The following is a 17,663-nucleotide window of genomic DNA, read 5'->3' as shown; positions in this document are numbered from 1 at the left end:
GTGTACCCGGTAGAGTGAACATTACCATGCAAGAGGACCTGGGTTCAAGTCCCTGAGACCTACTTGTGGCAGGGGAGCTTCATGAGTGGTGAGGCAGTACTTCAGGTTTCTCTTTCTTTGCCCCTTTCTCCCCCGTTTCCCCGCTATCAAAGAAAACGAAAAAGAAGAGAATGACAGCCAGGAGCTCTGCGTATCATTTGGTTTCTGGAATTGCAGTACAATAGCTAAGACATTTACTATGGAGAACTAAGACATTCTCTTACCCACATTTTCAGCAGTGACTGAATAATGGTTAATAGGCTTATCCAAGTATACGGGTAGAGTTCCATGCTCACCCCACTCCAAATCCCTGTGTCTCCCATAAGAGATAACTTCATAGTTCTCACAAACCTTGAGATACATTGGAACTTCCATTTGGGGGCAGGGCCTGGAGCTGATTATGCTTAATGAATTGAGGAGGTGAGGGCTAAAGAACTGAGTCATGTGAATTTGAACAAAGTAATTCTGAGTATCTTCTCAAATTTGTAAATGCACTTTTCATTCAGTTAGAGTCTTTCCATCATGTGACCTCGGATATCTTTTCTTTCCCATCTTAAATCTTTCCCCATTTTCAGATATGGGACACCATATTCTTCCCTTGGAGTTTTTTTGTTTCTTTGTTTTACTATGGATAGATACAGAAAGAAACTGAGAGGGGAGGGGAGATAGAGAAGGAAAGAGACAGAGTCACCTACAGCACTGCTTAACTACTCGTGAAGCTGCCACCCTACAGGTGGGGCCCAGGGTTAGAACATGAGTCCTTGTCCATAGTAATGTGTGTACTTAACTAGGTGTACTGCCTTGCCTGGCCCTGAGGAGGATTCATTCATTCTTTCTTTCTTTCTCTTTTTTTTTTCCCAGAGCACTGCTCAGCTTTGGCTTAATGCTTATGGTCATCCAGGGTGTTGTACCTGGGATTTTGGAGCCTCAGGCATGACAGTCTCTTTGCATGACCATTATGCTAGGAGATCCCACTATGATATTCTCATAAGATCCACTTACATATATACTTAATCTATGGACTCTGTGTGCTCATTTTACAATTCTTTACTGCATTAGAATGGGATCATTTTTAATGACCTATCTCAAACCAATTCCTCCTTAATTTTCATCTTCATTATCAGCTTAGTATGTCAATAATAAGGCTTTATGGCAGGGTAGTGGCACCCAATCCTTGGTTCTTGCACTTGGTAAGGTGTGTGCCAAAACAGCTGCAACACCGCCTAGCCCTCTCTCTTTTTTTATTTCTTCTTTTGCATAATTTGAAATCTGCATCATGTCAGGGTTGGCCTTCACTCTGCAGCATTGATGCCAGTTTCCTGCCTCTTCAAACACCAGGAAATTCTTCTCCTCTAGTGGGGGGAAGATATATATTTTTAAAAGTATTTGATTAGATAGCTGACATTTTAAATTACAAATTACTCTCAACTGAGAGTTACCTGTGTGCGTATCCTGAGACTAGAGAGCATGCAGGAACGAATCTAAATACCCTTGTCATCACACTTCTAAACATGCACTGAAAATCCAAGTATTCATGTAAATCTACAGTGGCGATTCTAAACCACAGTCACCCCCAGGGGTCAAGTAGTTTGATACTGGACACAGGGTTCTCTCTCTCTCTCTCTCTCTCTCTTTCTCTCTCTCTCTGGGGGAAACAGAGCTGCTGGGAAATGTGTTCTTCCACTGCTCACTCCAAAAGCTTATTGTGACCCTAACTTCTTTCTCTCCCAGGACTCTGCAGAAACTGGTCAGGGGTCTGTGAGTTCTAGGATGGAAGAAACCACAGAGCCACCTGCAGGTGAGTGTCAGGGAAATCTACAAAGAGGCTGACTGGAGTGAGACATTAACTACAAAGGCTCAGGGAAAATGGGTTCCAGCTTAGCTTAAATACCTTCTGACAGGGAAAAGTGCAAGCAGCAGGCCTCCATGAATTCAACAGACACTGACCAACTACTACTCTGTAACAGGTTCTAATGACAGTCCTTGCTTCTCTACTTCTCTGTGGCAGACAGGACTGCTATATAAAGCTCTTCCTCATGAGGAATTCATTGCATTCCAGGCACAGGGATGTATAAGAGGATCTTCCTCTTTACTTTGTCAACTCTTTTCTTGGGCACATGCTAGGGCAGGGTTTCCTGTCAGACTCTTGGACACAGAGACACAGAGACACAGCCTTCTTTGCAAAGAAGGTCCAAAGAAGGCCCATGTGTCATCTTCTACAGTGAGATGAGTCTCTTTATGGTCAGCCTGGATCTATATTCAGATTTCTCTACATGTAGGTGTCAAACATCTGCATATACATGAAGGGGGTCAAACGCCAGCTACTGAGGGGCTTCCACTAGAAGCAGATGACTCCCACAGCCTCACATGTGGAGACCAGCTGGGTTCCTGTACACGCCTCCTGCCAAGTCATACCTCCTTTTTGAAACAAGCTCATGACACTGAAAATCAATCCCAAGGGGGTGGGGAGATTGGCAGGGACCCAGTAGTCCCACAGTAAAACATGCACATCTCCAAGGAAGACACAGCTCCCTTGCCATGCTCTAGCTACATCCTGTGGTCACGATGCGCTCATCACGACCACTTCAGCCTGAACCTATTTTGGATTCCTCTCCATACAGACAGAGAATATCACTATGAAAATGGAATGACTCCACTACAGGTGACTGAGGACCAGTCACAGGATCAGGAAATCTCTGGCTTGGCTTCCAGCCACCAGGAGTCCTTCCTTTTGGAGCAGCTATTTGAGGACACCCCAGGTTAGTTCCTCCACAAGCCCAGACCTCAGGTCAGGGCCAGCAGAGGAGAGGGAAATTGAACACTTTGCTGCCAGTGCCACCTCTCTGGACATTTCTCCCCTCTTGAAATCAAGCTCATGATACTGAAAACCAGCCTCACTATGGAAATGGGATCAGAATATACACCAGAACTAATAGTGACCCAGCATGATAACTTCTACTTCCAAGTTTCTAGAAACCTCTTAAGTTCTCCAATAAAAAGCCAAGGCCAGTTATATACACCTTCAAATTCAATCAAAAGTAGGGAGTCCAGGTCTCCTTTCTCAAATCCTCAAAGATTTTCCTGCTAATATGCAGGAATCATGTCATACTCTTATAACTGGGTTTGCTACCTCCATCTGTCCCTCTACAAAGGTTTCAGTTAGAAAGTGGACGCTCGACCCCTTGGTTTTCCACGTCCTTCATGCTCTCACTGCCTCTGCTCTGCTCCCTAGGGCCCCTACTTTGTCCACTGCTAATCCCACTGCTATGATCACAGGTCTCTGCACTGGGGGTGACTCTACGTGGACCCTGGGCAGCTCTGTTTACAGAGGCCACCACAAGAGCATCTTGGTGGCTGTGGACCAGAGGGATGACTCTGACGCCACCCTCCATGATGTGGAAAGCATCAGGCAGAGCTCTGTGTTCAACCTTCTGCACAGTGCCCCCTCATGGCTGCCTCTGCTAGAGCTCACTGCCTCTGAGCTCAGTAATGAATACCTGATGGGCTGTGGAGACAGGGCCACCCACAAGCTGTCACTCTACAGCTATGCCCTGAGCCACCCCATCATCCCCGTGAATCTGGCAGTGGAGGACATCATGGACTCTGTCTATCTGCTACACCAGAAGGAAAAGGCCACCATCACTCAGTTCTCCTGCATCATGTCCGTGTTGTGCACCAGCAGCCACACAGAGCTTAACAAGGAAGACAGGGAGGAGTGAGGCCCTCCATCCAAGTCCCCTGATCCTGCTAGAGGTAGGCACCTCCTTCCTGACTGATGCCAGTGGTACAAAGGTGACCAGGCTCCTGGACACACCTCATCTACACCATGAGTCTGGGTGAGCTTATGCCATGTGAGATTAATTCGAGCAAATAGTCTGTGTGAGACAAAGGTTTCTGGCTGATTACAACAGGACAAGAGAATCACATCCCAACAATGGCAGGACCTGACTCATTCTCCTGGTGACAGCACATTCTGGGTGGAGGCTGCAGAATCTTGCTGTGTTGAGAGGAAATGTTGACTAGGTTTTAATATATTTAACTCTTCTGATAATAATTCAATTTACCTAATTGCTAGCGATAGAAATTCAGATGGGAGGGAGAGACAGTGGGGGAGAAATTGAGAGATACCTATAGCTTTGCTTTTCGGCTCCTGAAGCTTCCCCCCTGCAGGTGGGGATAGGGGCAAAAACCTAGGTCCTTGTTCACTGTGGCATGTGTGCTCACCAGGTGGGCACCACTTATCCCTTTCATATATTTATCTCCATGGAGAAATACTCTCTTTGGCTTAACTTATTTCTTCAGGAATCAAGAAGAAGCTAGTATATGACAATGTGATTTAACTAAGACAGCTCTCTGTTTTTCATTTCAGGCATGACAGTAAGACAGACTGCTAATTCCAATCCGGGAGAGTGATGCCTCCAGAAAGGCTCAGTGATGGAACATCTCAGGTCTCTCCAAATGGGATTCGGAGAGCCCCTACCTACAACCTACTCAGCTGATAATGGCTCAGGGCTCCCCTGGCAAATCTACAATCACTGAGGCCACCTGGGTGTCTGCTGAAATGCCAACAGACAACTTCCCCTTTCTAGAACTGACCCTTTCTTTTCCCTGTTACTTTATGATATCCAACTGAGAACAATTATTTTCTTAATCCTTTGCAGGATTTTGAGTTAGTTCTCAGTCCTGCCATCTATGTGTAAACTTCCTGGTGGAAGACATGAAGCCCTCTGACTAAGGCAGTTCTTTTAAACTTTTTGTCTAGTGGGGTCACAATGAAAAATGTCAACATCTCACATCCAGCTCATTTCATTTGAGGCATCCTCCTTGATCCCTTCTTACATCCTGCTTTGAAGGTCTTTTCACAGAAATCTCTCTCTTATTCCTTTCACTGTATGTATGTAGTTATAGTCTTTTATTGTATTTTCTTGTTGATTGTATTACTATAATAAATATCACTCCCTGGCTCTGTACCTTATATGGCCCCTCTCTTTGCTCAGGGCTCAGATGAAACCTTGGTGGGCTCCTCTGGGCAGCTCTGCATTAGCTGACGTCCCATGTGTCTGCAGGCAGCTCATAGCTCAACTGGATCTATTTTCTGTGTGTTGCCTGTTCCCCAAATCTCCACAGGGTGGCACCTAGCTTCTTCAGTGCCAGAAGAAGGGCTCCCATACCATAGCCAGACAGGCACTGAGGTCTCTGCCTGCTTCCCATTTGTTCATGTTCCATGTGCCAGAGCAAGGACATGGCTGAGTCTACAGTCAGCCCAGGAGGAGACAGTAGCAGAGACTAAAGATGGCGCACTTCGGGCTTCTGGATGGCTGTTACTGTGATCAACACATTTCACTGCAAAGTTCAAGGTGACACCTCTACTGCCATAGGCCCTCAGCTACTAGCCTTTTAAAGACTCCTTAGCCCAGCACTTCCCAGACAGTCACCAATTGTGGGGACAAATGGTCATGGAATAGCCACTCATTATGCTGACACTGGCATCTGTACACCACATGTAGATCAGAAGGTCACAGGTCAAAACTGGCATCCTGGGGAAACGAAGGTCACTGTTCAACCTGACTGCTCTTTCTCTTTTTAGGAAAACTTAGTACTACACTGCCTACTAAGAACTTTAGAAAATATAACACCCAACATTCTTTCAAGAGAAGTAACATTTTTAAACAAGCAAGTACGCATTTCCAAAATAAAAAGCACACATTTTCTAAAATATCAGAGTATGCTTTTGTCAAAATTTAAAAAATGAAAACCTGTGTACACTAGGACCACACCTGATAATTATAAAAGTTTAAGGTCAGGAGTTGGGCAGTAGCACAGCTGGTAAAGCACAGGTGGCACAAAGCAGAAGGACCGGGGTAAGGATCCCGGTTAGACCTGCCAGCTCCCCACCTGCAGGGGAGTTGATTCACAATTGGTGAAGCAGGTCTGCAGGTGTCTATCTTTCCCTTCACGTCTCTGTCTTCCCCTCCTCTCTCCATTTCTCTCTATCCTATCTGACAAGGTCAACAACAACAATAACTATAAAAAATTAAAAAGTGCAATAATGGGAATAAATACATTTTTAAAAGTTTAAACTCTCTGAAAGGAAATAAAAAAGATAGAAACAGGGAGTTGGGCAATAGCGCAAGGGTTAAGGGCACATGGCATGAAATGCAAGGAGTGGCGTAAGGATCCCCAGCTACCCACATGCAGGGGAGTCACTTCACAGGTGGTGAAGCAAGTCTGCAGGTGTCTATCTTTCTCTCCACCCGTCTTCCCCTCCTCTCTCCTTTTCTCTCTATTCTATCTAATAACGAAGACAACAATAATTGCAACAACAATAAAAACAGTAACTATTTTTCAATAGTGACCCACTTCTTTTAAGCTACTTATAAATACAATCAACATTATAGTTTCTTTTGCACCTCCCTAATAACAAGTGTAATATTTTATGTATTTATTGACTACCTGTACTTTTTATGTATTTATTGACAACCTGTACTTTTTATTTATTTATTGACTACCTGTACTTTTTCTGTACCCTATTCATAATATTTGAAAAACTCTAAAGGCCCATGTGTCGTTTTCTTTTTGATGTTTCATTGTTATTGCTAATGCTACGGCTCCTGCTCATTAGCTATAGGACTCTATCATCATTATCAGCTGTCTTCATTTAATTTATTTTATTCATATATAATAAATATATCATTTATCTTATTTTTATTATTACCTACAGGACACTAACATCATCATCAGCTGTCTTTATTTTATTTATTCATTTTGAATGTATGTAGAGACAAAGATGAAGAACCGAGGTGCGGAACTGTTCTACTATTTCTAAAACTTTCCGCCATCCCCACCTAGCGAGTGGGGACTGGAGCTGGAACCCGGGTCACCAACATGGCAACTTAAGTGCTCTACTGGGTGACACACTAACTGCCCACTTTTCTCAATTTTTGAGAACTTCCCATAGTCTTGAATACTCAGATTGTCTCCAGGCATGTCACTCATCTAACTTCCTTATCTTCCACTGACCCTGCTGGGGAACCAGCATAATGGTTCTGTATGTCAAAGGCTTCCATGCCTGAGGCTCTGAAGTCCCAGGATCAATTTTCAGCTCCACCATAACCCAGAGCTGAGCAGTGCTCTGATCTTTCTCTTTTTGTATCTCTCTCATCAAAATATAAAGAATCGGGAGTTCGCTGGTAGTGCATCTGGTTAAGTGTACGTGGTGCAAAGCACAAGGACAGGCATCAGGATCCCAGTTAGAGCCTCAGGCTCCCCACCTGCAGGGTGTTTGCTTCACAGGTGTGAAGCACATCTGCAGGTGTCTATCTTTCTCTCCCCTGTATTCCCCTCCTCTCCCAATTTCGCTCTGTTCTTTCCAACAACGGCTACAACAGTAATAACTACAGCAATAAAACAAGGGCAACAAAAGGGAATAAAGAAATATTAATAAAAATATTTTTAAAATATATAAAGAATATATATATATATATATATATATATTTTTAGGGTCCGGGCAGTGACACATCTGGTTGAGCCCACATGTTACAGTGCACATTGAACCAGGTTCAGGCCTCTGATCTCCGCCTGAGTTGGAGAAAACTTCAAGAGTGGTGAAGCAGGGCTGCAGGTGCATATCTGTCTCTCGCCTTCTCCACCTCCCCCTCCCTTCTAAATTTCTCTCTGCCCTTTCCAATAATAATAGTCCGTTAAAAAACATATATATGTACTTTAATTTCTAATATTTAATTGTATGCTAGTCCCAAGACATATGCACAGCTATGTTTATATAGCTATATAGTTGGTAAGTCAAAATATAGAAGCATCCTAAACACAGACAACTGGATAACTATGTTAGAATGGGGCATGGCTGGTGATGCACATAGCTGAGACTGCTCTTACCATACACAGGGACCTGGGTTTGAGCCCCTACTCCCCACCAGCAGGAAGGATTTTTAATGAGTGGTGAAGTAGGTTTAAAAGTCCCCCTCTCTCTTTTTTTTCTTTTTTTCTTTAAACCCCCCCCGTGTAATTGCTGTGGCTCAGTGCCTATGCTACAAATCCAATGCTCCTGGAGGGTATTTTTTCCTTTTTTTTGACCTTGTTTTTTTATCTTTGTTGTAGTTATTATTGATTTTTATTTCTGTCATTGTTGTTGGACAGGACAGAGAGAAATTGAGAGGAGGGGAAGACAGAGGGGGGAGAGAAAGATATGATTAGTGAAGTAAATGAATTAATCAATTAACATATTTTTCCTTTTTTTGCCTCCAGGGTTACTTATTGCTGGGTCTCAATAAGAATCCACTTTTCCTGGTGGCCTATTTTTTCATTTTATTGGATAATACAGAAATTGAGAGGTGGGAGTCGGGCGGTAGCACAGCGGGTTAAGCGCATGTGGCTCCAAATGCAAGGACCGGCGAAAGGATCCAGGTTTGAGCCCCGGCTCCCCACCTGCAGGGGACTTGCTTCACAGGTGGTGAAGCAGGTCTGCAGGTGTCTATCTTTCTCTCCTCTTCTCTGTCTTTCCCTCCTCTCTCCATTTCTCTCTGTCCTATCCAACAATGTCATTGATAATAACTACAACAATAAAACACCAAGGGCAACAAAAGGGAATAAATAAGTAAATATAAAAAAAATTAAAAAAAAAAAGAAATTGAGAGGTGAGAGGAGGGAGAACGAAGGACACACTAGCAGACCTGCTTCGACTCTTGTGAAGCGACCCCCCTGAAGGTGGGGAGTGGGGTTTGAAACTTGATCCTTGCATGGGTCCTTGTTCTGAGTACTATGTGTGCTTAACCAGGTACACTGCCAGCCCCTTCAATATACATATTTTAAAATATTTTATTATCTTTATATATTTATTGATGGGATAGACAGCCTAAAATTGAGAAGGAATGGGGGTGATATGGAGGGAGACACCAGCAGCACAGCTTCACCACTCATGAAGCTTTCCCCCTGCAGGTGGGGAACAGGGGCTTGAACCTGAGTCCTTTAGCACTGTAACATGTGCTCTCAACTATGTGAGCCACCACCCAGCCTCTCCCTCAAAATATTTTTTTCAAGACAGCACTTCTTGGTGAAAAAAATAAGAGACTTCACCTCTCTGGCTAACAACACCATCAAGTGTGGTTAGAGGTGCAGAGGAGCAGGTCTGAGTTTTTTTTTTTTTTCCTGAGAACATGTAGCTGAAAACATGGAAAATGGGATAAAAAAGACACTGGGAACAGGTGAATTTGGGACAGGGGTATTGATGCCTTTACATTGTACAATGCCTGTTTTCTATTTCCATTATTTTACCTAAAACAAATTACACTGAGATGACAAAACAAATAGAAAGACCCAGCAACTATATTGTTCTCCAGATGTACAAATCAGTATATTCTTTAGTGTACTAAAGAAAACTTTTAGCAAGGCAGGTCTGAGTTTTGTGCCACAGTAAGGGCTGGTCAGGATGAATGAAATCTGTGAAGACAATTAAGCTTAATACTAAACAGCTGCTATTGAGAGAGTTTTGAACTGCTATTTTAAATCCAACCATCCCAACTTAAATATTTTGACACTCACCCATCAATGTGTCTGGGGTCTCATTTTCCTTAGAAGTCAGACACATCTGATGCTGTGCAATCTTGAATAATAATTTTTAAAAAACTGGGGTTACAACCCACGTTTCACAGGATCTACTTGAAGAAAACTTGTCTTTAGCTCCCAAAGGTTCACAAAAAATATCAAGTAAAAATGTAAATTCTCTTAGCTCCACAGACTTGACTACAGTTTGAGAGTAAACATTGTTGATTTCAGTAACTCTTGGACAGAGTGCATAAGAACACTATATATTTGAAACACTACTGTCAACACTGTATTGCTTCTTGCACAGTGACTGTTTCCTTGTAAATGACAGATACATATTCTAGCAAACTCAGCACTTTGTAAATCAACTTTAAATACAGATCATAGTTTCAAATACTCCCTTGCAAGGAAATATATTGTATCCACATAGCAGTTAAAGTGCTCCTTAATGTAGGGGGGAGTATGTAAACACTTTGAAAGTGTGAGCAACTTTCAAGAATAGAGACCAACTCTCAAATGATCAAAAATTAATGTTAACTAGGAAAAATGCAGAGGTAGCAATTACTAGGAAGAGGGTCCCAGGACAGTCTGGGAGTAGGGATGTGAACATCTCCTGAGACGAAGAGAGTGCCAGATTAGGTGATCATTCCAGCCAGATAGGTTCTGTATATGCTGGGACGCTGTCTGTCTGTCTCTCAGTCCCTGCCTTTGCCTCTATCTCTGTCTCCATATATATAAAATCGGGCATGTCATGAAAATATTTAAAAAGAGAAATATAACTCTGAACATGATCTAAAGAAATGCTTCCTGAAAAGTCTGATCAAAGTATTATTCTGAGTCTATATGAGAAATAGTCTCATTATTAGTAAGGTACACTAAAGTCATTAAAGGCAAATACCGGGGGCTGGGCCGTACACAGCGGGAGAAGCACACATGGCTCAAAGCACTAGGATGGGCATAAAGATCCCACTTTGAGCCCCCACTTCCTTATGTGTGTTGGGAAGGTCGCTTCACTAGCAGTGAAGTAGGTCTGCAGGTGTCTGTCTTTCTCTCCCCCTCTGTCTTCCTGTCCTCTCTCAGTTTCTCTCTGTCCTGTCCAACAACAACAGGTATAGCAACAACAACAACAACAACAAGGGCAATGAAATGGTAAAAATAGCCTCCAGGAGCAGTGGATTCCTAGTGCTGCCACCAAGCCCAATGATAACTATGGAGGCAAAAAAAAAAAGACTAAAACTCATAGGGTATACATGACCTTCAGAGACAAGCACATACTCAGTGCATATAGAAAGGGAAAAGAGGAGACTTGGGTGGTAGTGCAGCTGATTATGCGCCCATGGCTCAAAGTGCAAGGATGGGGGTAATGATCCAGGTTGGAACCCCTGGCTTCCCACCTGTAGGGGAGTTGCTTCACAAGCAGTGAAGCAGGTCTGTAGGTGTCTATGTTTCTCTCCCCTCTCTGTCTTCCCCTCCTCTCCTCATTTCTTTTTCTTTTCCTCCATGGTTATCGCTGTGCTCAGTGCCTGCACCATGAATCCACTGCTCCTGGAGGCCATTTTTCCCCCTTTTTGTTGCCCTAGTTGTTGCAGCCTCGTTGCGGTTATTATTGCCATTGTTGACATTGCTTTGTTCTTGGATAGGACAGAGAGAAATGGAGAGAGAAGGGGAAGACAGAGAGAGGGGGAGAGAAAGATAGACACCTGCAGACCTACAACACCGCCCATGAAGCGACTCCCCTGCAGGTGGGGGGCCAGTGGCTCGAACCAGGATCCTTACGCCAGTCCCTGCGCTTTGTGCCACGTGCGCTTAACCCACTGCGCCACCGCCCGACCCCCATCCTCTCCTCATTTCTGTCTGTCCTATCCAACAATGATGACATCAGTAACGACAACAACTACAACAGGGGATTTGGTTGGTAGTGCAGAAGGTTAAGCACAAGTGCGCAAGCAGAAGGATCACCATGTGGATCCCGGTTTCAGCCCCCGGCTCCCCACCTGCAGGGGAGTCGCTTCACAGGCAGTGAAGCAGGTCTGCAGGTGTCTATCTTTCTCTCCCCCTCTCTGTCCCACCCAACAAAACAACAATAACTACAACAACAACAACAAAAACCAAAGGGCAACAAAACCGAATAAATAGATATTTAAAAATAAAACAATAACAACAATAAAACAAGGGCAACAAAAGGGAATAAATAAATATTTTTTTTTAAAACTCGGGGAAAAAGGGAACTGAGCAGTAGCACAGCCAATTAAGCCAAGTGGGGCAAAAACGCAAGGTCTTCTGAAGGATCACAGTTCGAGCCCCCAGCTCCCTGCTTGTAGGGGAGTTGCTTCACAGGCAGTGAGGCAGATCTACAGTTGTCTTTCTCTCCCCGTCTGTCTTCCCCTCCTTTCTCAATTTTTCTCTGTCCTGTCTAACAAGGATGACATCAATACTAATAAATACAACAACAATAAAAAGGGCAACAAAAGAGAATATATAAAAAATAATAAAAAAAGGTAAAACAAACACTGAAATGCCCAGCAGCATATGGCTAGCAGGCATCTCTAGGTGATACTGACAGTCACTCCAGTGAAGATGTTGTAACTAGGGCGACACAGGGGCCTTGCTGCTGTCCTGTGGTCCACTGTGGGCTCCCCAGCCCCTAAGTACTGCACAGATGGGGGGCACTGAGCTGTGCCCAGAGCCAGCATGGATGGGCCCCGCAGTATCACCAGGACCACATGCATCTGCATGAACTGGGACCGCTGCCAGGTGGCTTCTTTGCACCATGTATGCTTAACCTGTTGTGCTACCACCAGGCCCCGAAATTTGATTCCTTAATAAATCAAAGATACAGTAAGCACATTCAGTAATATTACCTTAATATCTTGGACTTCATATCCTACCCTGTGGTCAGTGACTCTCTTCTGGGTAAAATTGTAGGTCCGAATTCTTTCTGACTGGGTTAATGTTCCAACCTGTGCAGAGATAGAAAGGAATTCACATTTTAACACAATCACTATCTTTACTAGAATGGAAAAGGCACTTGTAAATTTTCTTCTAAGGATTTCTATTTCTGAAGGTCAGACACATACAATTGACAAGAGCAAGAGCAGAAGGAACTTAATTGTTTAAGACTCTTGTTATCTCAGGTTTACTTATGGAGTAAGAATGTTTCTTTTTCTTTTGCCTCCTGCACTACAAATCCACTGCTCCTGGAGGCCATCCCCCCCGCCCTTTGTTGTTCTTTTTGTTTATCATTGTTGCTGGATAGGACAGAGAAATTAAGGGTGGGGGGAGACAAGGAGTAGGAGAGAAATACAGACACCTGCAGACCTGCTTCACTTCTTGTGGAGTTACATCCCTGCAGGTGGGGAGCTCAAACTGGGATCCCAACCCCTAACCTTAAGCTTTGTGCCATGGGTGCTGAACCGCTGCACTACCACTCAGCCCCCAAGAGTGCTTCTTCAGTAGTTCCAGTTCCAATCAAAGCCAAATTATCAGTGGTCTGGGAGAAGGAGGCAGAGTGGATAAAGTACAGGATTCTCAGGCATGAGGTCCCAAGTTCAATCCCCAGTGCCACATATACCAGAGTAACGTGCAGATTCTCCCTGCTCCTCTCTCTCTCATTAATGAATAAATGAGATCTTTAGAACAAAAGAAAAATATCTCTGAAGATGGGTAGGGTGCACCATGGAAGAAATTAGAGCTTCTAAATTGTAGGTCCTGAGTCCAATCCCAAGCACTGCATATGCTAGAGTGCTGCTTCTGGGCCCCTCTACCCCCTTCTGTAGTTCATGAAATTAAAAATAATTAAAAAGCTATATTTTACCCACATCAGTCCGTTCTCCAGCAAGTTTACTAATGTGTTAACTCAAACTTCTTTCTCAAGCTGTTTCTATTCAGGATTTGTATCATAACTGTCTAAAGAGAAAATTGGTTTAAAGGTCATTTTTATGAAATTTTTTATGGAAATTAAGATACTTTCAAGTTGTAAAATAAAACATATTATTACATAAATTTATTACGACTCCCTGTGGGTTCAGAAATAAATAGCTCTGCCAAAACCATACTGCAAAGCACAAGGACCAGCAGAAGGATCCTGGTTCTGGCCCCCAGCTCTCCACCTGCAGGAAAGGTACTTCACAAGCAGTGAAGCAGGTCTGCAGGTATCTGTCTTTCTCTCCCCCTGTCTTCCCCTCCTCTCTCCATTTCTATCTGTCCTATCCAACAACAACATCAATAACTACAACAATGTTAAACAAGGGCAACAAAAAAGGGAAAATAAATTAATTCATTAAAAAAACCATACTCTAATATTTTCTGCTTATAGAGTCTAAGGTCAAGGGGCAAGAAAGGGTTTTTCCCCCACTACATTTTTCTCTATTTCCTAGATTTTGAATTACATATGTATGTAGTTTTATTCAAATGTGTAAGTTCTACTAAAGTGTATGTATCATTTAAATAAGCAAAGTATGTATACTCTTGTTCTCTTCAGATTGTATAAATATTTTGCCTCTTAAGTAAGCAAAGTATCATAATATTTTAAATTTTAAAAAAATAAAGGCTGCCACTGTCTGGGAGGTTGTGCAATGGATAAAGCTTTGGGATTCTTAGGTGTGAGTCCTCAAGTTTGATCTCCGGCATCACATGAGTCAGAGTGATGCTGTGGTTCTCCTTCTTTTTTTTATTTAAATTTTTAATTTAAGAAAGGATTAGTGAACAAAAGCATAAGGTAGGAGGGGTACAACTCCACACAATTCCCACCACCCAATCCCCATAACCCACCCTCTCCCATGATAGCCTTCCCATTCTCTAGCCCTCTGGGAGCATGGACTCAGGGTCATTGAGGGTTGCAGAAGGTAGAGGGTCTGGCTTCTGTAATTGCTTCCCCGCTGAACATGGGCGTTGACTGGTCGGTCCATACTCCCAGTCTGCCTCTCTCTTTCCCTAGTAAGGTGTGTCTCTGGGGAAGCTGAGCTCCAGGACATATTGGTGGGGTCTTCAATCCAGGGAAGCCTAGCCAGCATCCTGGTGGCATCTGGAACCTGGTGATTGAAAAGAGAGTTAACATACAAAGCCAAACAATTTGTTGAGCAAACATGGATCCCAAGATTGGAATAGTGGAGAGGAAGTGTTGGGGAGGTACTCACTGCAAACTCTAGTGTAATCCTGCTTTCAGGTATATATTTTGCAGTAGTTTATGGATACGTGTGCGCATACGCTCTCTCTCACAGAAACTGGTGTATGTCTAGGTTATGGGACTTTGTTAGAAAGTGAACTACCTGAGATGAAATTAGAGTGTACTATTAAAGGAAAGGTCTCACCCGAGTAATGAAGCTGAAGGGTTGTCATTCCACACGTGAAGTCTCTGGATACACTCTGAGGTGAAGCATGTTGAGATGGCAATCGTTGCTTTGGTTAGGTTGTGATCGGCGGATGCAATATTATTTGGTATGGATTGGGAGAAGCATACGGGAAAGTGAGCCCTATCCATGGGTGCCAGGACTGGGGGAAGTAGGGGCTCTATAGTGAAGATGTGAGGTTCCTGTTGTCTTAGGCTTCAAAAAGACAATCAATAGTTAATATTATCATCACATTATTTGTTAATTGGGTTAACTTTGAAAAGTCCCTTTGTTATGGTTTGCTGTACAGTACCCAGTATCTTGTATATAGCTGTGCTATTGGAAGCTTCTAGTCTACTTGGTCTAGGCTTTTGAGAGAGTCCGCATATCAAATACGTTGCCTATCTATTAAAAAGATTCAGTTTGTCTTTTGAGATGTGGTTCTCCTTCTTCCTCTCCCCTATTTCTCTCATTAATAAATAAATCTTTACAAACAAAAGTAAAACCTGAATGGGGTTGAAAGAGAATGTGGAAGCCCAAAATAGACATGTTTTTGAGTTATTTGCAGTAAACCTTGTAGCATTTTAGGGAAAGTGGGTTGCATAACAGTAAGCATTACAATAACTGTCACTAGTCACTTTGATTTAGATATCTTAGTTTTCCCTACTCTTGTCCTTTCCACTTTCCCTACCCTTGTTTTAGCCTGCAGTAGTGTAAGTGACAGTGCAAATGATATATTAATCCCTTGCCTGCGATGGTCTCAGATTGCAGAGGAGCATCAGTAGGTAAACTTGAAGCTAGGAATTCACATTTCCCAACCATTACTTCTTAGCAAACCCCTTCTGGCACAGACACAGAGAGCCTAAACATTCAAGTTACTTCTTATTCTCAATGGAATATATTTTCTATATGTCCTGAGATATTTTTACTTGGTCAAGAATAATGAAATAACATTTTTAATATAAAGTAACCTTTAAAAAGTCTTTTTTTTTGTTTGGTAAGAGAGAAAGAAATAGAGATGGAAAGGGGAGATAGAGTGGAAAAAGAAAGTGAGACACATTAAGATGGTGTTTCACTGCTTGTGAAGCTTCTGCCTGCAAGTGGGGATGAAGGGCTTGAACATTGGTCCTCTCACACTATACATGTGCACTCACAAAATGACCTTTAAAAAAAGATGAATATATCGATGTATTTTAGTACAACAGTTTTATACTACATAATTCTACTATTGCCAACAGATGTTTTCTCCTTTTAACTTTAAAATGAAAAAAATGGGGTCCGGGAGGTGATGTAACCAGTGGAGTGAACATGTTACAATTCACAAGGACTAAGGTTCAATCCCAAGATACAACCAGCTGAGGAGAAGCTTCACAAGTGGTGAGGCAATGCTGCAGGTGTCTCTCTGTGTCTCCCCCTCTACATCTTCTGTTCCCTCTCAACTTCTATCCAGGAAATAATTAATGAATAAAATATACAGGGGGCCAGCAGTGGTGCATCTGTTTAAGCACAGAAATTTCAGTGCATAAGGAATAATGTTCAAGTCCCTGGTCCCCAGCTTCAGGGGGTAGGGGAAGCTTCACAAGTGGTAAAGCAAGGCTGCAGGTGTTTCTCTGTCTCTCTCTTTTCTAACTCCTCCTCTCCTCCCAATTCCTCTGTCTCAGTCCAATAATAAATAAATATATTAATATATATAAAAGAAAATTGACTTTAAAAATTTTAAAAAATGAAATAGAAAAAGTGGGATAAAGAGCATGTGAGAAACATCACAGTACCTGCCATCATGCCTGGTGCTCCCATGTTGTGTTAGGGCTCAACACCAAGTCTGCAAGCATGGTGATGTGATGTGCACTCTACTGGGGAAGCAAGCTCTGGACCCCTTCGTTTATTTATTTTTATGGATAGAGCACTACTCAGAACTTCTGTATGCTGGGGATCAAACTTGGGGCCTCCTGCACGTGTAGTATGCAGTTTACCACTAACCTATCTCTCAGTTAAATGCTTAAAATTTTGAGATAGAGACCTAAGCACAGATCTACTATCCACTGAACTTGGCTTGCTGTATCTGTGTTGCTGTTCAGTGGGGCCAGGAATCAAGCCCAGGGACTCCCATATGTAAGGCATGTGCAGAGTGACTCTTCGAACAGTTGTTAAGTGATTCTACTAAATAAATCTTATCTGCAGTGTCCTGAGAGGTGGTACAGTGAATAAGACATTGGACTCTAAAGCATGAAGTTCTCAGTTTAATCTCTGGCATTGCATAGGTCACAGTGATACTCTAGTTCTTCCCTCACACCTTTCTCTATAATCTTCTGGTAAAGCCTACCTTGAAGCACATGCAGAGCAATTTCTTTGTTTTTTATCTGGGAGCGTTCTTGCTGGCATTCAACTACAAGCCCTGGAAAATTACCAAGACCAAAGACAGATGGGACTTCCCACAAGGCAAACTTAAACAGAAGCAAGATGTTTAAGACAAGGAAACATGAATCAGGAAATTACTACAAAAGATTAAGAACATTTTAGATTTAACAGGCTTTAGAAATGATACCTAAGGGAGCCAGAAGGTAGCACAGTGGGCTAAGCCCACATGGCACAAAGAACAAGGACCGTTTAGGATCCTGGTTCAAGCCCCCTGCTCTCCACCTGTAGAGGAGTCGCTTCACAGGTAGTAAAGCAGGTCTGCAGGTGTCTCTCTGTCTCTATTCCTCTCTATCTCCCCCTTCTCTCTCAATTTCTCTCTGT

General features: G+C 42.9%; 1 long non-coding RNA gene across 1 annotated transcript in view; it reads right to left on the bottom strand.

Moving 5' to 3' along the window:
• LOC132536126 (uncharacterized) overlaps positions 1 to 9,653 on the bottom strand; it is a 36,601-nt gene extending 26,948 nt beyond the window's left edge. Inside the window, exon 1 of the long non-coding RNA XR_009547797.1 lies at positions 9,595 to 9,653. This is a non-coding gene — a long non-coding RNA (uncharacterized LOC132536126). The remainder of the gene's footprint in view (positions 1 to 9,594) is intronic.
• Between the last annotated feature and the right edge of the window lie 8,010 nt (positions 9,654 to 17,663).

The sequence above is a fragment of the Erinaceus europaeus genome (assembly GCF_950295315.1).
Source record: "Erinaceus europaeus chromosome 6 unlocalized genomic scaffold, mEriEur2.1 SUPER_6_unloc_12, whole genome shotgun sequence".
Lineage (NCBI taxonomy): Eukaryota > Metazoa > Chordata > Mammalia > Eulipotyphla > Erinaceidae > Erinaceus > Erinaceus europaeus.
The sequence above is the reverse complement of the archived record's forward strand: the minus strand, read 5'-3'. Positions and strand labels throughout refer to the sequence as shown.